Source organism: Lygodium microphyllum, chromosome 21 (genome assembly GCF_053477565.2).
Source record: "Lygodium microphyllum isolate KBCC chromosome 21, Lygodium_microphyllum_v1.1.10, whole genome shotgun sequence".
NCBI classification, from domain to species: Eukaryota; Viridiplantae; Streptophyta; class Polypodiopsida; order Schizaeales; family Lygodiaceae; genus Lygodium; species Lygodium microphyllum.
The window spans coordinates 67,737,431-67,760,013 of NC_141155.1; the positions used below are offsets into that span (position 1 = coordinate 67,737,431).

Genomic DNA, 22,583 nt, shown 5'->3' on the forward strand with positions numbered 1-22,583 from the left:
TAAAGGAACATGTGACTAAATGGTTAATTAAGGAAGTTGCTTGTATGTGTTACTACTAATGTGCCCTTAGGTAAGTAGGAAACTAAAGCTATCAAGGGAAGTGAGTGGGAAAAACTCTCGACAGGTCGTTGTCCTATGGCAGGGTGGTCCCAGAGAACTGGGAGGCTTCTCAACATTCAAATCACGATGACATATTGACCTTAGATAATGTAGGGTAGAACCCTGGCTCATATCGTTTTAGGGGACCAGAATGGGACTTTACCCTATAGGTAGAGAGGTCCAATGATGCATCCCTCTCTTTTTCTATTCTCTTTGAACCAAGTGCGATATGAGTCCACCTCGGTTTAGATGCTCTGTGCAAAGTAGATCAGACTGATGCTAGAAGGTTGTAGAACATGACTTGGCCGTTTTAGAAGCCCAAAAAGATTCAGGTCGATCCTAACAGGGTTGGCCGATATGTTTCGTTGCGGAGTAGATTCAGGATTCATTAACAAACAAACCCTGTGACATTTCGTGGGAGTGCCAGGCAGCATCTTTTAGATCAAACTCCCAATGGACTACTAAAACATGTCATGACCCAATCACATTACAGATGGTAGGTTTCTTTTACTTCTTAGCTAGAGTGATGGAAATTCGCTATCATGACCAAGCTGATAGGGTACCTAAGAGGCTACTGGTCAAAGAGCTACTCTCTAGATTGTTAATTTGTCATGTCATCTTCAAACTACGTGGGTAAGATAATAGCATCGTCCACAAGATGGACAAGCGGCATAGAAGACAATGGCAAGTAGCATGAATGGATCATTTGGTAGATGCTTATTACTAGATCGGAGGCACAACTACTAGGTGAATTGACTACTAATAGATTTGCCAGTGGCTATGCTTGGATGTGTGTTGGTTGTTGGCTTGTCTGATTGTGTTTGAATGCTGAGTTTGTCGTGAGTAGCAAATACCTTGATGTCATGGAGTGTTGGATTTGACTTTGTAAGGTGATCAATATTTTAGTGTTGCTTGAAGAAAAAGCTACCGATGTCATGAACTACCATTAATGATCTCACTGGGTTGACTAGATGATGAGGTGGACTGAGCAATTTGTGTAGTTTACTGCTCCATCAATGATGATGTAAAGTCAATCACCAAGATGTTGGGCCAAGTGGCTATATCGGTGCCGGGAAGAGTTAACATCGATGAAGTAGAAATGATTGCTTTGGATATGAAGCTTGAAGAATGCTAATGGCATTGATGCTACTTTTCACACTAAACTAGGTGTTAATCAAATTAATATGTTCTTCTTCTTCAAATTAACTCAACTAGTAGACAGTGCTTGATCTATAACAACATATAGGAGAGTATCCCATGAATGGCGATTAGGTCTCATGCTATAGTAATATCCCAATATATATTTGATGTAAAGCCAATAATAATAGTCACCCAATTTGTAAAGGACCCAAATAGCTCCATGTTTATAAATTAATTCATTTTATTTAAGTAAAAGGTAAACATTCAAATGAAAACAAACTAACATTTGTAAAACCCAAATTTTCAAACCCCTTTTAAAAGCATTACCTCGCTTCATTAATGATAGCTCATTGTTGCACTTTAATATTTAGATAATTAATTCATTCTAAGTTCCACTAGAAACATCCTTTCTCTCCCTTCATTTAACTAGATAACAAACATTATAAAACAATCTCCTTCCTTACACTCATACTTGTATAAACAATGTTCATGCTTAAAACCAAAATTCCACCTAAATTAAAATCTTAATCTACAAGTCATTCACTCTTCCTCATCGTAATAATTATTTGTCAAAGTGAGTTGATTTACAATACTTCTTTGTTAGTGCTACGGCTTACTCTCATGCCACTCTTTTTAAGTCTTTCACAAATGAATTTGAAATAATCGCATGAAATTTCTTTAATATTTAGAATAGTTTGTTATTATTTATTTATCCATAAAATCCTCTGATAAAGTGTGACCTACTTTAGACTCTCTTAACCCTTTAATCTAGTATGAACACACAATAACGCAGCAAAGAGATAACTACATGTTCTTGTTTAAATGATTTAAGTGTTTAATTTTGATTTAATTTTTAGTTTGAATTATTTAGTATCTCATAAAAATTAAATAAAATCATATAAAATAAAATTAATATTTTTTTCATACTCACAAATTGTAAATTGATTATAAGCCATTTTCATAATATTTACATAGTAAAAAGTATAATTTTTACTCAAAAACTTAGATTTTTTATTTTTAAAAATAGTAAATAAATGAAAAAATGTAAAAAATATTTCAAATATTTTATTAAATATTTTTAAAAATCAATTTAACTCGTACACATTCTATAGTTTTTGATGAATTTTCAAAGGTCTTTTTATATTTAGTTTGGTGCATTTTCTCTCTTTTTTATTTTTTAGAATTTCCAAAAGAGGTGTAAACTTCATATGAAATATACAAAATGTACAATCAAGGTTCAGTGCATAGATAAGAAATATAAAATATGGAAATTTATATTTTTTCTATATTCTTAATTGATAAAGAATTGTTATACTTATTTGGAATCCTGCGAGTCTAAGTTGTGTCTTTGTAGCTTGTGTCTCCACAATCCGGCAAAGGTTATCAGTCTATCAGCATTGTTGCTCTGCAAACACCCTGACTTTATCTCCTCGCTGTTAAGATAATATGCGTGTATACTGAGAAGATGCTGGGTCTCTGCCTATGGGAGTAAATAAGAATAGTAATGGATGGATAGATGTATATGATGCTAGAGATATTCTTAAGTGAGGATTAATGGTAGTAAGGGATTAGGCAGATTCTTGTATGAGCATAGAGACGATGATAGAGATTACATAGAGTACAGACCAACGAGAGATGAAACAACATACATACAAGAGATCAAAGACTCAAAGTATCCCAAAACCAATCCTTGATTAAGAAAACATGTTTACAATGAGTCTCCTCTTCACCATGTCCTATTTCACCTTGTTATATCCAAAAACTCAGAGCAAATATTAGCTTTTTCTATGTTGCTCAGATGGCAAATCTGATAGTTCCATTGGTTTTGAAAGGGGAGTAAAATCCAAGGATACTTACTCAGAATTGTCTTGGATTGCTCCTCCTTCCCTCTTCCCATATGGAGTATTGTTTGTTACATGAAAACTACGATCGTGCGTGGTTCAAGAGCCCTTCTTTTTGTATGAAAGCTCCAAAACTAACTAAAAAGCAACTTGCTTTATGCGTGACACCCCATTCTAGAATTTTTCTACACCTTTTTAGGATATTTACAAGAAATAATATCCAAAATATCAAAAATAGACCAAAATTGACTGAAAATCCCATAAATTTGAACTATCCATACTATAGAGACTAACACTAATGACTAATATGACATTGACTTTCTAGATTAATAAGAAAGCTAGATGACGATGCACTCCAGGGTTTTTCACACTATGTCCATGTAGTGGCATGAGATCCATCCCCTCTAAACCTATACATCCTCTAGTGTGTGCCACATGGTAAATCTTCATCTAGATCAATATATTCATCTTCCATCCTTGCATCTTCATCGTCCTCTTGATCATCCAAGTCAACATAAACATGTTCTTCATCCTGAACATGTTCTTCAATTGGCTCACTTATATTCTGTCACTTAAAAATCTTGATCCTCTTTCTTGCAATAGGAATCTTGAAATTTGTAGCATCTAGCTCACACAAAGAATACATCATGTTATCATGTATATGCTTTCCTGCAATAGGAATCTTCAAATCTATACCATCCATCTCACACAAAGAATATGCCCTGTTATCATGTATATGCTTCACAATATAAGGACCAAATCATCTCTTTGAAACCTTTTTGAGTGTACTATGTTGAGTATCAAGACTATTTTCATAGACTAACATCCAATCTCTTTTCTGAATGGGTTTTGGACGAAGCCTGCATTTCTTGTCAAACCTATGTTTATTCTTCAACTTAGCATCTTTTAAACACATGGTTGCAATCTCAATATCTTCAAGCCTCCTTCCTAGCTATCAAATCCGCAAAGCAAGAAGGTCCTCAATATTCATATCATTCTCCCAAGGTAGCACACTCCAAGCAGTAATAACATCCTCCATAACAAGCTTTGGGCCATACATCAACTCAATAGGCAAAAAAGTAGTCACTGCACTATGTGTAGTGTGATCAGCCTATAAAGCATACGAAAGTAGCCTAGGCCACTCTCGAATCTTACCTCTACATGCATTAGCTAAAGCTTTGATGATAGGCACATGTCCACATTTACTTTTTCCATTGCCTTCAAGGTTGTATGCTAAAGTGAAAGCAAGATTTTTACCCAACCTCAACAAGAAGAATTCCCTAGCTTCTTATACATCCGACTCTCCTTGATCTACAACTATCTTTCCAACACAACCATAGTGACAAATAATAACTTCCAAAAGAAATTTCCATACCGCACATGTAGCCTTTGTTCTCAATGCCCGACTATCCACTTGATTTGTTAGATCTTCCCTAGCAAGTACAATGTATCGCATTTGCCAAAGTCCCATAGTCGTAGTCACCAAGTCAACCACCCATTTGTAATGCATGGCCAACGAATAGGTAGGATGTAGACCATCATGATATCACACATTGGAATACTTTTGGAAAGTAGCATAGGTCTCCCCAAATTGCAACACATCTTTATGCATACCTTTCCACTAATATCTGTCTTTGATCTTTATAAAAGTGGTCCACACATCTAGATGACCAATCCATAGACTCTCATTAAACTCTTTGATGATTTGTTGTTGAGTCTCATTATCACATATTACCCTCTATGGAATCCTATATCTTTGCTTTGGATGCTTCCATAAATGGTCATTCTTCAAGGAATACCCATATTCTTTTCTTTGAATTTTCTTGAACTCTTGATTAGTTCATCCCTCCTGCTTAGTTAAAGTGCTCAAGTAGTAGCCAATAAGCAACCACTCACCATCATACATGTCTTTTGAAATGATTGAGAAGATGCACAACAACAATGATCTCATTGAATATAAGAAGTGGAGTAGAAATTTGTACCAATGTCATCTCCTGCAACAACTGTATCTTCTTCATCCTCATACTTGGCTCTTGGTAAGATATCTACAAGTGGATTATCTTTACCTGCAATATGGCCCCAATATGGAAAAACTCTGGGTTTAAGGATTTGATGTAAGCATTCCATTGCAACATAGCAATATCTAGAGTTGACCAACTAGTGATCATCCCAAGCACAGGTAGACAATGTCTCGATAAGCATTGATGTGCCAAAAAAGTATTATTTATCAAACTTCAATGCAAGGACCACTCCCCATAATTCCCTCTTAACCTATGGGTAATTTCATTATTGAGAACTTAAGACTTTGGCTCCAAACCACACAGTATATCTATTTCCCTCTTCATCATCTTGTCCAATAGGCTACCCAGGACTAGTATCCAGTCTGTAACAATGATAGGCCTTCCACACTCATAGTTTACTTAGTGTGGGTGTACATAATAACAAATGTTTCAACTTCCTCACTACCTTTGCATGTGATTCATGTCAATGAAACTTTTGACCTTTCCTCAACAATTGGTAGAGTGTATTTGCTACATATGCAAAGTGTGGAGTCTAAATAAGATAGAAAAAACATGCACCCAAGAATTGTCACATCTCAATTATAGAAGTACAAGTATCCTTGATCTTTTGAATGGCTTCAACCTTTACTAGAGAAGGCCTTCGACCATAAGGCCCAGACATATGTCCCACAATCAAAACTTCCTTGACTCCAAAAACTGGCTTTGGCCTAGAAAGAGTAAGATTTACCTCTTTTAACCTGGATAAGATATTCTTACAATCAAAAATATGATCTGCAACAAACTTGCAACACCCCCTCAAATCCATTATCTTATCCTTGACCCCTTCTTCACACCCTTTTATAGACACATCACTAAGAAAAGGCATAGTAACATGTGGTATGAAGTCACAAAGGACTTTGCTCATCCCATTCATCATATGTGCAATCAAGTTGGTTGCTCCTTGAGGTAAGGTACTTCCTTACTAAACCAAAATGTGTCCTCATAGTTGTTAAATCCCTGCTATCCACATCCAATTGAAATTGATCATATCCAGTCTTTGACATAATATTAATTTTTAACCCATGATCTATGAGTGCAACACATGGCTCATCAAGATCACCAACCTTAACTAGAGTCTTTGTCATAGCCCTGGCCTAACGATTCCTTGAATAATGGCTTCTATGAAAGACTTGAAATTCATCATCATACTCAAATCGAACACACTTTAGTTTTCTCAAAAACTGATTACAATCCACTACGCTTCTTACATCTTCATCTTCATGTGCATGTGCTCGGTGTATCTCTTGTATACCCTATGTACCTCTCCCAAAGTAAAGTTCACCTTGCTATTGAGAATTCTTTCTTCCAACACTTTCTTCACATTTGTAGCCAATTCAATGTCTGATTGTAATTTGTAAGCTGGACTTTTAGATTTAACTTTGCTTTGCTCATGCTTTCTCTCCCTTGGTGTATCATCCATAAGTCCTTCGGGTGGAGGAACATCATGTGAAGTTGCATCATGAGGTAAATACTTTTCCTTTCTTCCACTTCCCCTCGTTGCCCTCTTTGATATACCTTCATTGCTTTCTTCTTGTTTGCACTTTTCTTCAATAATAGCTTCACTATTTCGGCCCCTAGCAATGTATGCATACACTAACAAAGAGTCTATAGGATCATCCCACCCTATTGTTTGTTGAATACAATCGCCAAGTTGGTGCAAAGAATCCCTAGTAACCTTCCCTCTTTCTGTTGTATTTATTGCATAAGGCCAAAGCTCATTCACTTGTTCAAACTTCTCATTCATTTTAGCCTCTTTCTTTGATACCAACTTTTCCAATGTTGGTAACAAGAGGTAAACTTGTCTCCCGCAAATGAATTTTACCATCTTTAAAGAAGACCACCTCTTTACCTAGTGCATCTTGGAATGAATCACAATCCTTTTGAAAGTGATCGGTACTATCACACCATATGCATCTCGGAACAAAACTATGACAAGTTTGAAGTATTTTCTCAAATAGTTGTCCTTTTTCTTCAAGTCTTGAAAACTTCAATTGCAACTCTCGCATTTCTTTCACCAACTCATCTAAGACTAAGTCTTCAACTTTGGAACTTATAGTTATTGGCTTGGTTACTTGCTCCATTAAAGTAGAAGCTAGAATAGTACTAGCCACAACTATCTTTCCCTTTGTTTTTGTCTCTTTGCAAGCAAAGAAACAGCATCTTCCACCTCCTTTCAATCAGTTTTCAATCCTTGTTCAGCATTCTTATCTTCAAAAGTACTTCAAGACTTCTTTGAAGTGTAGGGTTAGCTGCCTACAAGAAAAGTTCAATCTTTTCAACCTCAAGAGTTTGTTATTCCCTGTTTGATAATTGAGAGTATTTATGCTTAAACTCTCATAGTAATTCTGTAAGGCGATAGCCCTTTGTTGGGTTTAGTAGCCCACTCCAAGTAAGTCCTCTTGGTTACTCGCTCCAAATCTTTCATAAAGTATTCCTCCTTGAGCGCCTTCTTGAAATTGTCCCAAATGTATCTCTCTAATCCTTGTTTTGATCTCCAGAATGACAACCCGCCCATAAATTGCGATCATTTGTTGTTCTAAGACCATGCTCAACTCCATCTCCTTTGCATTTGTCATGAGATACTTATACACATCACGACCTTCAAATTGATCTCCCTTAATTACCACCGATTGAAGTGCCTTTATTATAGATTCTTTTATCCCCTCCATGCTTTGTTGTTGTCGCATATACATTTCAAACTCCCTAAAACCTACAACATGCCTTCTTGCCACACAACACCTTCACTAGTAGTTGGATTCATCATAGCTTTGAACTCCTACCCTGGCTATTTCACATTGGGTTTTATCCAAAAAAAGAAGTGTTTTATGCTCCTACTACAACAACCTCATGGGGGCTCATCACAATCATCATTTGCGTAGCATTACCTTTTTAATAACTAAACTTCACTATCTCAAATTATGTGTTGATCATGCATTACAAATATTGTTATTTACCCCTAGTATTTAAATACTTGTTTCTCAAATTATGTGTTGATCATGCAATGTAAAAAAATTTATTCACTTCTTTTATATTTCAAGGATTTTTAATATTTTTTGTTGATCATGGAGAGTAAGGCTTATTACTACATGCACATATGTAGGGAATGGATGTTTAGCACTATAAGAAAGAAGATTGCAATGAGAAAGGTGTGGTTGTTGTAGCAATGTGGCTCAATGAATATTATCCACCCAAATATAATCTAGGAGCCACCTAAGAACTTGAAGGCCTAAACTTCGAGTGGCATAGGAACACACTAGCCAAGGCTAATTAGACACAGACTATTTAACAAAAAGGTATTATAATCTAGATGTTTCTAGTATATCAATGGATGGGTGTGCCCTTAGATTATAAGGGGCCTACTTGAATAATTGTTGGTAATGGTTTGCACTTGAATGGATGTTAAAGCCATTAAGTTCATTTGGATGGGATTCTTATTGTTTATTTGTTTTATAATGAAAATAAAATGTTCATATTATCAAGGAAGGAGTAGTGATTATTATTATTTGTTGACTCAAAACCATGTATGTGGAAATAAAAATCAATCATTGTGCATAAAGTATATCTCAAAGGATATATACATTTTAAATGCATACCTACCTATTCACCATTGTCTTATTTGAGATTATGTTACACGATTGATGGTTACCCTATTGATTGTGGCATGTTACTTGACTTGATTATATAAGCATGACTATGTAAATGTGATATAGGAATTCACATTGATTTACTATGCACACTTGATTTTCTAGTTATAGCTTAATTTATATCTAGTAAATTTAAGAACATAGTTTCAATCATAAAATCCCTAGTTGTTAACTAGCAAAAATCATGTAATTGCTCGATATGGGTCTTTTTACTATCTAGGTTAGTGTCTAAAATTCCATGTATACCTTAGTATTTTTAACCTCAAGTAGGCTTAATTATAGTAGTGACTTGGGCAATGTGTCCTTGAAATTAACCTCAATTAGGCTTGATTATAGGTGACATGCACAATCTGTTTTTTAACTCTAACCTAATTTGTGTTAATCAAAGTGAGTGCAACAAGTTTACGTATGTGAGCAAAATGAGAAGGTTTAGCCTTACCAACATGGAATGTGACATCTTTCTGATATTTTTAACCTCAATTAGGCTTGATTATAGTAGGTGACATGGGCAATGTGTCCTTGAAATCAACCTCAATTAGGCTTGATTATAGGTTTCATGCACAATCTATTTTCTAACTCTAACCTAATTTGGGTTAATCAAAGTAAGTGCAACAAGCTTACATATGGGAGAAAAATGAAAAAGTTTAGCCTTATTATCATGGAATGCCAGATCTTTCTATAATTTTAATATGTTTCTTTGGAGGCTAGTTATGTTGAAGCTTTTCAGGGGTAGATGTAGTATGTTGATCCTTGTTTTAGGACATATATCTTATGAGAAAGAGGACTGTTTTCATCTCTTCTTACAATGCACATGCATTAGAAACTTGTGGAAGAATATGCACAAATGGCACACTACACTTGGTTCCTAAACATGGTGCTCAACATTAAATTATTGATCAATATAGTCACCTTTATAGGGCTTGGTGCATCACCAATTAATATTTAGAGAATTAAGGAGAAGAATTTTCTTAAATTTTGTAAAAAATAATAAGAAGCAATGTTGTATTATTGGATGACTACTTAATTTAAACATATTTTGTTTGGGGACCATTTTCGACAAACTATTTGGAATTTCCATGAAGTATATGTTCTTAATATGTCTATTTGTAATTTCTAAGTCTGAAATGTAAGGAACAGAGTTTCCTAGTTGTGTAGCCTAAAATTCCCTACTATGTTATATGGGAAATATGATTCCCTAGTTATATGACCTACAAATCCATAGTTTAAGCTATGGGGAATATAATTTTCTAGCTATATAACCTATTAATCCCTAGTTTAAGATGTTGATAAATAACATTCCCTAGTTATATATAAGGAATTCATACATACATGCCTAGGATTCCCTAGCATGAGATGCAGGGAAAGCAATTTCCTAGTTATACATAGGGAAACTATATATACATACCTAGGAAAATTTAGAGAATTTCCTATATTCCAAGACTTTTCCTAAGCAGGAATTGTTCAAAAGCTCCTTGTGATATATATACATATAGAACCGCTTCAACTTCTATCGCCTACTTCAACGTAGTTTGAGAAAATGCCAACATGAAGAAGATGGATTGGGAAGAAATGGAGGCACAATGACTAAAGTTTGAGAAGCATCTCATATCAACCTTGTGGGAGGGGAATGGCATATCAAACACACAACTATAGTGTGCACATATCCCAACCATGGCACAAAGAATGAAGAGGAGGTTGAGAACATGCCCCATTTCCGATCACCTATTTTTGTAGTAATAACTTGATACAATCCCCTTCCCCCCTTTTTGTAGTCTACAATGATTTATGTAGGGATTAAACCTCATGTCCTCCCCCACCTTCCTTTTTGTAGTCTATTGCGATTCCTCGATCCAATCCATTGTTCTACCTTCCTCTTCTTATGTATTTAGCTTTACCTACAGATCTAGGTACATATCAAATTAAGCAATGTTTCTCTACACTTCAAGAAGCTATCCAAATAAACAATTCTTCTACCATACTAAGGAATGTCTCTAGCAACCAATTTGTGTTTTTTTTTTAATAACACAATGAGAATATACAAAAAATAATGGGAAACACAAAGTAGCATACTTCTAAGTAAGCATTTAGGTCACCTTAGCAATTTGATGATGCTAGTTTGGCTTTGTTTTTCCTCAAGTTCTCCCCGATTTCTTGCAATATTGCAAGAGGTGTAGTCGTTATACATATCCCTATTCTTGTATAGTTGCAATAGGAAAAGAATAGGGATGGAAAGGAACACCCTATGTGGTCACAATAGGAGCCAAAAGATTCGATAAACATTTCATTCTATCTAACCTCATGCAATCCAGTACCTTTCTTTCAAAGAGGTAGTTGTGGTGCTTGAGGATGAGGAAGTAGAGAGAGTTGTTGTTGGTATTATCATGTGTCAACAAGAAGCACTAAGAAGGTGCTTTGGGCCAAAGAGTAAATTTAAATGTACCATGGCTTCCCTTTGTAGACCACAAACACTATCATAAGTTGTAGGTTCTGTAAAATATTACACGGCGCAGCGAACAGAATCTGAGAAAGAGATAGAGAGTACACAACAGATAAGAGGAGAATCAGTAAAATTCTTTAACTCCAAACAACTGATACAAAGATGGCTCTGTCCACCCGTGCGCTTCCACTGTGTGAAGCTTAGATGGCGATCTAGACAGAAGATAGGTGAAGAGCTTAAGGCTAGCTGGAACAACAACTCTGACTGGGTGAAAGATGAGTGTGAGATGGCTGCGAAGGGGTTTAGCTTTTATAGCCCGCGTAGGTCGTTAGGTCGGCCTGCTGACCGACCTACCATATGAGCCTCCACTAGTCGGCCAGGGAATATTCCAGGGAATATTCCCTTTACCATCGGGCCGGGGGCGCTGCCCCCGGACCCCCGCCAGGGGGGCCGCTGGCCCCCCTGGGACCCCCCAGCCAGGGGCCGCTTCCGCGGCCCCCGGACCCCACAATAGGGGCCCCTTTTAACTCCCTTACTACGCAACTCAATGCAATGTGCCTCGAGTTGCTACCAGCTTAACCACTCTGTCTAACCCAAAGATTAGACCCACAATGGTCACCTTTTTGCCATCCGGTCACATAGACCTCATCTGATATACAAGTCAGGACTCCACCAATGTCCGGGCTCACACTTGGCTTCTCCTCATAATGGGGGCCTTACAACTTTGAGCACCATGGATCATTGGTAGTACCTAATGAGGGTGGGGCATTGATCATATCTAACACCCCCCCTCAATGTCCACCCATAGGTGAACTATCTCCTCGGCCCAATGCCGAGTCTCTGAAGATGAACTTGAAGCAGATCCTTCGTAAGTGCTTTGGTGAAGATATCTGCTCCATTCTCCTCTGTTGGACAGTAGACCAATTCCACTATCCCATCCTCCATCAAATCACGCACATAGTGATACTGGATCTCTATATGTTTGGTGCGTGCATGAAACACTGGATTTTTGGCAATGGCGATGCAACTCTGATTGTCACATCTCAGCACAGTTGGTTCTTCATCCTGCACTCCCATATGCCATAGAATCCTTCTCAACCATACGGCCTCACATGCAGCAAAACAAGCTGCCTTGTACTCTGCTTCGGTAGAAGACAATGCCACTGTTGGTTGCTTCTTACTAATCCAAGAGAAAATTCCTGAACCCAAAGAGAAACAATAACCAGAAACTGACTTCCTGGAATCAATGTCTCCTGCCCAATCTGAGTCACAGTTCCCCACAAGAGAAGTTCCGAAACTGTATGTGATACCATAGTCAAGAGTTTTCTTCAAGTATCTGAGCACCCGCATCCCAGCCTTCCAATGACTCTCATGAGGTTTGTTTGAGAACCTGCTCAAAACACCAACAGCAAAACTGATATCTGGTCTGGTGTTACACAAGTAGATTAGACTGCCGACCAACCTCCTATACCTCCCAATGTCTGCTAGTGCTGATGTATCCTCAACGGATAACTTTACATTCACCTCCATAGGTGTAGCTATCTCCTTGCACTCGGTCATGCCAAATGCCTTCAAGATCTCCCATGCATACTTCTTCTGAGAGATGAAGATCTTTCCTGGCTCTTGCCAGACTTCAATCCCCAAACAATAGTGCAGCAAGCCCAAGTCTGTCATTTCAAACTCAAAACTCAAAGCCTTTCGAGTTTGGTTGATCATATCTTCATAGTCACCTGTAATAAGAAGGTCGTCCACATATAGGACAATCACTACAGACTTTTTACCATCCCTGTAAACATACAAGTTAGCATCTGAGGCACATCTTTTGAAGTTTAGGTTTAAAAAGAACCTATCTATCCGCTGGTACCATGCTCTGGGGGCTTGTTTCAGCCCATACAATGCCTTCTTCAGTTTACACACTTTGTTCTCAGAATGGGGGGCCTCAAACCCTGGTGGCTGAGCCACGTACACCTCCTCCTTGAGGTCACCATTTAAGAACGCTGACTTAACATCCATTTGGTACACTGGCCACTTCTTGTGGGCAGCCACTGCAAGTACCGTGCGAATAGTGGTCATTCTGGCAGTTGGGGCAAATGACTCTTGAAAATCAAACCCTTCAACTTGTGAAAATCCTTGGGCAACCAGTCTAGCTTTGTACTTTTCTAAGGTACCATCAGCCTTGTACTTTACCTTCCAGATCCACTTGGTGCCAATAATCTTCCGCTTTGCTGGCCGATCCACTAGCTCCCAAGTGTCATTCTTCATTATGCTGTCATACTCCGCCTGCATAGCAGCCTTCCATGATGGATCTGCAAGTGCTTCTTCTAAGTCAGTTGGCTCCTTTACTTCTCTCATAATCTCAACCATCAAGGCCATGTTGACTATGTGAGCAGAAGCCCTCCTTTGCTCCTCTATTCTCTGAGACCTCCTTGGTCCGTCTGCCTTCTCCTCAACAGATGCAGGCCTAGGATTATTGTGGTCATAGAGCTGCTTCACCCAGCGCGGCAATGGCTTTTCCGGTGGGGTGATGTCAGGTTGGTGAACTTTTTCCTCATCATCTGAAGATGATGCTTCCTCCTCCTTAAGGATAGGGATAGCTCTCGGGACAGGTTCATAGTGGACTACTTCTTCGCTTGATGATAAAGTGGAAGACCTTGCCTTCTCCTCCTCCACTGTATGCGGCTCCTCCTTGAACACCACATCACGGCTCGCGATGATCTTCTTTGCCTCTTGGTCATATAACTTGTAAGCCTTCTGCTCATCACTATAACCCAAGAAGATACATTTTCTGCTTTTTGGTTGTAACTTGTTTCTCTTCTCATCTGGAACATGTGCATAACATTCACATCCAAAAATTCTGAAATGTGAAACAGATGGTTTCTTACCAGTGTAAGCCTCATGAGGTGTTTTTCCCTTGAGAGCCTTTGTGTAGCTCCGATTTAGAATGTAGACTGCAGTATTAACAGCTTCAGCCCAAAAATGGTTAGGCAATCCCTTGCCCTTTAGCATGCATCTTGCCATCTCCACAATGGTACGATTCCTGCGTTCCACAACACCATTCTGCTGAGGTGTGTGAGGCGTCGTCAATTGACGCTTGATCCCTTTGCTCTTGCAAAAGCCTTCAAACTCCTTTGAGTTGAACTCACCACCACCATCTGTTCTAAATTTCTTCACACTTTTCCCTGTTTCATTCTCAACAAGTATTAGCCATTCTTTAAACTTACCAAAAGCTTGAGCCTTATCACGAAGGAAGTACACCCACATCTTCCTACTGTAGTCGTCGACAATCAACATAAAATAAGAAGATCCCCCCAAGGCCTGTGTAGGCATCTTACCACACAAGTCAGCATGCACCAACTCTAGAGGAGCATGTGCTCTATTCTTGCTTTCTTGTGGAAATGCCTTTCTCTGTTGCTTGCCCATCATACAAGCTTCACATGGTTCCTTCAATTCAGTTATTGTAGGTAGGTGAGCAACCATACCTTGCTTTTGCATCTCCTTCAATACTGCAAATCCGATGTGTCCAAACCTTTCATGCCAAAGCTTACTTGTGCCCACTCCAGCGGTGGCTGTAAGAGCACTTAGCTCATACAGGTTGTTCCTTCTTTCTCCTTTGCCAACAATTGTGCCAGCACTATCAATAATTTCTGCACCTGTCTTCTTGAACCTCACTTCATGACCAAGATCAGTTATGGCAGCAACTGATAAGAGATTTCTCCTGATTTCGGGAACATACAACACATTTGAAAGCTTTTTGACTTCACCATTTGCAGCAACAAAAGAAATAGTACCTGTGCCCGCAGCAGGGCATTTAGCATCATTTCCAACCGTCACAGTGATGGATTCTTGTAGAGGCTGCATAGAACTGTATAGACCTTTCTTGTTGGTCATGTGACGGGAGGCCCCACTATCCAACACCCAAGAGTCAGTGGTAGATTCTTCTTGCGCCGAGGAGCACACTTCCTCAATGGTCGCCATGAATAATTCCAACTCTGCTTCAGCCGTATTGGCTGTCTCTTTCCCTTTAGTTTCAGGGTACCATTCTTTTCATCTGCCTTCTTGACACGACAATCTGCAATTGCATGTCCTTTCTTCTTACAGTAGAAGCACTCTCCTTGAAACTTCTTCTTGCCGCCCTTTTTCTTTTTGTCACCATCATTTTTGGTGGAGGAAACACCTTTGCCTTTTGCATTGGCAGAGAATGCAGCATCTCCATTGTTGCTTCCTTCTCGGGCTTTCAGCCTCAACTCCTCCTCCATTAATAATGCACAAAACTCCTCAAAAGTCAAAGCTTGAGGTCTCACCTGAGTATTAAGGGCAGTTACTAGTCCATCAAACTTTTGTGGACAAATCCGAAGACACCTCCGAGCTAGCTCTTCGCTAGTCTTTTGTATCCCAGCGCCAGCCATCTGGTCGCGCAGATTCTTAATCCGAGTGATGAATGCTTCAACCGTCTCTCCTTCAGCAAACTTCTCCGCTGCTAGTTGATTCTCCAAGTTTTGAATCCTTGTTTGGTTTCGTGTTTCATACTGACTCCTTAGTACATTCCAAGCCTCTGACGCTTTGGTTGTATGCTGAATCAGAGTCAAAACACTGTCAGAACAGCTTGTAACTAAGGCACACAATGCATCTGCATTCCTTCGTTTCCAAGCTCGTAGAAGATCTGCATTCGGAGGAATCATCACACTAGGATTTGATGGGTCGGGGGTAGGCTGTGGTTCTGCGTCAGTCCCCAGCACAGTCTCCAGAAGCTCATAAGAATCAAGGATAGTAGTAATTTTGAACTTCCACAAGGTGTAGTTTGTACCATCTAACTTGCCTTCGCTGAAGGTTGGTGGACGAATCCTCAGTGTTTGAATAGCCGGTACAGCAGCACCACCTCCTGCACCGCTTCCTGATGCGCCAGAACTGCTTCCCGGAGTCGACATCGTTTCTCTTTGCTGTTGAAGCCTTTGCCTCTTGCACGCTCTCCGATCTCTAGAGCCCCCTGGGCTCTGATACCATGTAAAATATTACACGGCGCAGCGAACAGAATCTGAGAAAGAGATAGAGAGTACACAACAGATAAGAGGAGAATCAGTAAAATTCTTTAACTCCAAACAACTGATACAAAGATGGCTCTGTCCACCCGTGCGCTTCCACTGTGTGAAGCTTAGATGGCGATCTAGACAGAAGATAGGTGAAGAGCTTAAGGCTAGCTGGAACAACAACTCTGACTGGGTGAAAGATGAGTGTGAGATGGCTGCGAAGGGGTTTAGCTTTTATAGCCCGCGTAGGTCGTTAGGTCGGCCTGCTGACCGACCTACCATATGAGCCTCCACTAGTCGGCCAGGGAATATTCCAGGGAATATTCCCTTTACCACGGGCCGGGGGCGCTGCCCCCGGACCCCCGCCAGGGGGGCCGCTGGCCCCCCTGGGACCCCCCAGCCAGGGGCCGCTTCCGCGGCCCCCGGACCCCACAATAGGGGCCCCTTTTAACTCCCTTACTACGCAACTCAATGCAATGTGCCTCGAGTTGCTACCAGCTTAACCACTCTGTCTAACCCAAAGATTAGACCCACAATGGTCACCTTTTTGCCATCCGGTCACATAGACCTCATCTGATATACAAGTCAGGACTCCACCAATGTCCGGGCTCACACTTGGCTTCTCCTCATAATGGGGGCCTTACAACTTTGAGCACCATGGATCATTGGTAGTACCTAATGAGGGTGGGGCATTGATCATATCTAACAGGTTCATCTATGCCATTGCATTACCCTCCTATATTTAGGATAATCTATAATAAATTTTCCTCAAAATCAATCAGTAGAGGGAAAATTTAAAACTGCCTAACCAAAGAATTTCAAGCTCAGGAGAGATCACCTCTCTTGCAAACATGCTATCAATGTTGAATTTTGACCTTGGACTTGTAGCAAGCTTCATAGGTAGAAACTACACAATTCATGAAAAGTTCAAGACATCCAAGAGTTTCCAAGAAAAGGAATAGATGTTTGTTGACTTATATTTTGTTATTCTCACAAAATTGTGCCTCGCCGCTACTTGTCTTTATGTGTTTACATAAATTGAACATAATTGACTATCTCATCTATCATGATAGATTTTCTAGTTACTTGTCCATTTTCCTAGCATGATCTCGCATTGCTATAGCCCAGTCCTACAAATATTTCATTCTTTCATTTATGTTCTTTTTCTAAACCTGCATGTGACATGTTTGAAACACGAGAAGATGGATCCATGAGATAGTCATAAAACATAATCATTGATATATTGTTTCGAACACAATGTGTAGGACCATAAAACATCGATAAGAAACTCTAAAGCTACATGTATTATGCTTACCTCTCAACTACGCAATGATTGTTTGTTGCTTGATATTTCTTTCTCTATGATGGATATAGTCAGGCTTTGGTGGTCCAGGAAGCCTTGAGCACTCTTTCATTGACTTAGGTATACACTAACCAAATAACTATTGCTTTGCTCTGCATTTGGCTTGGATTCATCCTTTGGAACCATACCCTTGCATAACCTTGTCTCTCAGCTAATCCCCTCAATCCTTGCACCATTTGAACACAAAAGAGAGAAAAATTTGTTCTCGAGTAACAAGCACCAAACAGCCTTATTTCCTTTGCAATGGATTATGCTACACTTGTGGAGAATGTAATTACCTTCAAGTGATCATGTGTTTCCATGCATTTGATTACCAAGCGCAGAGTGAGGCGCATCATATCTACATGGTTGTCTGATCCATTCCACCCCTCACCCCTTCCTTCTTCCCTGGTATGCTATAAGTCACAAAGGTAGAAGAATTACGTGTCAAGCCTATGTTGATTGACACCTAAAAGAGGTCAATGCTTTTCATGGAAATGTGATATAAGTCACAAAGCTAGAATTCCATGTAGAAAGCATCCAACATTGACCCTTACAAGATAAGCAAGTTGGCTTCTTTTATGAAAATTCTTGTAAGAGTATGTGCAACTAACTATACATTGACTTTCTAATGGTATGGAATCAAAGAGATATTAGATGTGAGAATGATAAAGGTGTGTACTTAGAGGTGGGAAGGATTCTACACCTTTGTTAAGTATTTCCATTGACTTGGGAATTGAGTTCTTCCAATCCAAGTGTGATGTAACATATATGCGTATATAGAAAGTTTAAAATCAAATGTTAATACCTATGTGTAAGGGTGAACATGCGAAGGTGTATGAGCATCTATAGCATACGAGCATGTGTGTGTGTGTGTGTGTGTGTGTGTGTGTGTGTGTGTGTGTGTGTGTGTGTGTGTGTGTGTGTGTGTGTGTGTGTGTGTGTGTGTGTGTGTGTGTGTGTGTGTGTGTGTGTGTGTGTGTGTGTGTGTGTGTGTGTGTGTGTGTGTGTGTGTGTGTGTGTGTGTGTGTGTGTGTGTGTGTGTGTGTGTGTGTGTGTGTGTGTGTGTGTGTGTGTGTGTGTGTGTGTGTGTGTGTGTGTGTGTGTGCGCGCGCGCGCACGCGCGCGCACGCGTGCGTGCGTGTGTGCGCGCGCATGTGCACACTTAAAACATACGCACATGTGCACACTTAAATATGTGTGTGTCCATGAGCTAAGGTTGGAACATCAAGAGGTATATATAGAAGAATAGTAGAATACCTAATATATGGGTACACTCAAGGGGAGATCTCATCCCTAAATATGTATAATTACATAGAATTTCTAATCATCAAACACTCAGTCGTTAACATACTTGATTATATATATTAAGCAATAGTGATTGTCTCAAGACTAGGGATAAAATGTAAAAGGCATATATTACTTCAATATGGTCTTACTTTCTTCACAATATTACTAGAAGCACATTCAAGCAATATGCACCTATCCACTTTATCTTTCAATTTGCTTGTCACCATTATTGTGTATGTAACCACTTTGAGTTATGCCATTAATGAACTCTCTATATACATATTTGTATGTGTGTTCCCCCCCCCCCCCACCCCCTTGAGCTTATACCCACCCCTCCCTTTTTTTGAGCTTAAGGAGGGAAATTAATGGGGGGCACCCCTAATGTATACACTTTCAATGTATACACTCCTTTATTTTTACACTATAGGGGAAAGGATTGTGATTATCATCAACTAGTGTACATCTTATCCTTGAAGTATAACTACTTCTAATGAAAGGTCCTGCTCTTCTCAATGTACCATCAAACCATCCTTGATGGACTTGAATTTGCTGAAATGATGTTTATATATATTTGAAAGGATTGTGAATATCACAAGAGCAAAGGGAAAAATGACTATGGAGGAAACACAGCTCCTCCACCATTGAGGAAAAGATGGCAAATACATCCAATTCAAGCAAATCATCATGTTTATACTATAGACAAAGTGTGTTTATGCTTGTTGACACAACACTCTTGGGGGCTCAACTTCAGCTAGCACTGAGAGATGCTTGTGGAAAACATTAGGATATCCTAGTAATGATGACTAGGATATGTTGATGTTTTCCACAAGCATCTCTCAGTGCTAGCCAAAGTTGAGTCCAAGAGTGTTGTTGATTGGTCCTAGTGTGTTGCTAAAATCTTGGATGTGGAAATGGAGAGAGTCCTTGGCACCTTGTTGAAATTAGCAACCATTCATTGAAGGGGAGGTATTATTTGTGCTCAAGTCTATGAAGAGGGGAAGTCCCTTAGCATTTATGGGTTTTAGGTAGAGCTCTGTCTTACTTTGCAACTTTCAAGATGCATGCTTCAAAGATCTGACTAGCTCAAGTTATTGGACCATGAGAACCTCAAACCTTTTGATTCTAAGAATTGTGTATATGTATGTATGTATACAAGAGTAGATGTAATGCTAAGTAATGTGTGTGTGTGGAGGGGTGTGTGTGAGTCATGTGTATGAGTATGCAAAAAAGGAGCAAGGATAAGTAGTATGTGACATGTGTCTATGTATGTACTATGTGTATGAGTACATATGTACATGTGGTGAATGTTTCTATATATATCCCATAACTTATAAATAATGTGGCAAATTTAATATATTTCTTTCAATATTTGTTTCACATGAATGGCAAAAGAGTCTTCAAAATCTTAATATACCTTAGAAATGTTGACGAATAAAAAATTTTGGAGTTATAACTTAACCTAATTGGGTTTCAAAAAAAAAATCCGAAAAATAAAAGTATAGCCATTTGGCAACATATAGCCACTAAAATCATCTATGGTACCCAAGAATCACAATGCCAATGTTGGGGAGCTTCAAGATGATTGTCAAGGTATCTTGGAGGTCACAAGAGCTGAAGAAAAAGTATAATAACCTAGGGAAGATGGGTAGCACAATAAGCACAAATCACACTGGCTATGATGACCCTGTTACTAATTGTTTTGCTTAATTTGGAGGCTCAATCACTGATGGACAAGGCCTATTGAAGCCCTCGGGCAAGCCTTAAGAGACAAGAACAAGCCAAGAACCTAGGAAAATCAAATGCTCGCCTCGAATATAGAGAAGCCATGGTAGCCATTAAACCTTGAGCTATAGATATTCACTGGTTGAAGCAAACTAAAGAAGAACTCCTCGAACCAATGCTCTAATACTAGTTGAAGGGAGAAACTTGAGTGAGAGCACAAGTAAGCGAAAGCAACGAAAGTGTGAGCTATGGCAGATGGAGCAAGAGAGCAAGAGAGAGAGGCTCGAGATATGGGAACTCCACTAGTCACAATGTGTAACTGGCCTCCCTTATTCTACTAGTTGGTACGAGAATAAAGAATGAGTGATAGTTATTGATACCTACCACTTGTAGTGTACAAGGGTGCGGGTACTATTAGTGTAGTAAAAATACCAGTAGTGTAGGCACAAGTGCCTTTACCCCCCCAACAATTTGATAAGTAGATAGGGATGTCTAGGAAGTCGATGGGTTTGTGCACATAGTAGACACTATTGACCTGGGAATCAAAGAGGCTGCCCTAGGAGAGCCCACTATCAAAGTCCTTTAACACCACCACCCTTGGTGGTGAAAAAGGCATAATCGAGCATCCCATCAACTGAGTAGGTAAAAAATTGTCCCATTGCCACCGTCTCTAAGCTATAGGAATGGCAACTACAACTACTGATGCTTCATGCACCATTGGTGGCCCAAGAATATTGTCCTCCTATCATGGTATCCAGTGCACCCAGCCTTATCAGATTGGAGCACCATGCAAACATGTACATTCAACCTATCATATGCCCACACTAGTATGATGGATGGGTGCAACGACTACGGTAGCTTTTTCACTATTGTGCCGCAATAGTTCTCCACAAGAGTGCATACGACAATATTGGCAACATTGTCAAGAGTATGCACTCCACAAATTAGATGCCATTGGGAGATTCCAACAAATTTTTGGCACAACTTGCAATTAACGGTCAACTCTATCAATTGGTAACGTAGATCATATAACATCTACTGGGACAAGAGCACCTCAAGCTCTGAACGTAGACCATTTCGAATATCATGGAGCTACCCTTGTTTGGATATCTTTACCAACTACCAAAGATCATAATGTCCATCAATCATCGCCAGTACCTCCACCAATCAAAGCAAAAACTACACCATGGTGAGCATGTGCAGTGTGATGCATAGCTAGCTAGGCAATTGCGTGTTCTTGTGATGTCATATCATTCTCTTTAGTAAAGTATTCATGCATATCAACCTCATCACTTGATGATCCACTTGACAAATCTTCATCCACGTTGAGGTCTTCCATCTCAAGATCACTCTCCATAGACCATACCCAGTGACTATACAAGCACATATCCCAAAAAAAGTGTACCAAAATGGCACAATGCATCTATTGGAAATATGAGGGGGAGAGAGAGAGAGAAATGCACCTTAATGTGGAATCTATAGTTGTTGAATCATGATGACTCTCACCTCAATAGATTGGGTGTGGCTTAAATAAGGACCTACGAGCTTCAATCCAAACATTAGCCCAAAATGAGTTGTGTGCATAGTTTTTTTGCTAGTAATACCAAGATCATTTTTGGTCTAGACAGTTTCCTCATTGATCAACTTTATGTTCTTTGGCTGGGTTTACATTTTATACTAGGTTTACTTCTAGTTAAGGCTATCCACGAGACTAGATTATTGGGACCCCACACAATTGCATTTAATGTGGATGTGGACTCCATGGAAATTTAAACCACCATCTGACAAGCTTGCTAGGGCCCATGCAACACGCAGAGATAAAACATAAGTAGTCCCCTCCTTTTTCGATCGGTTGGGTTTACATACATGGCTAAGTTTACCTAACCTTGATGGGTTTTCTTCCTTAAAAAGTACCGGTCACAATTGGCTCCTTTTTTTCTCTAAATTTCTATCATATAAATTGATACTACGCACTCCATGCTTA

At 39.3% G+C, this 22,583-nt stretch overlaps 1 pseudogene; it reads right to left on the reverse strand.

The window, feature by feature from the left end:
* Positions 1-3,501: 3,501 nt before the first annotated feature.
* On the reverse strand, positions 3,502-6,884 carry LOC148018112 (uncharacterized; annotated as a pseudogene).
* Positions 6,885-22,583: the final 15,699 nt, after the last annotated feature.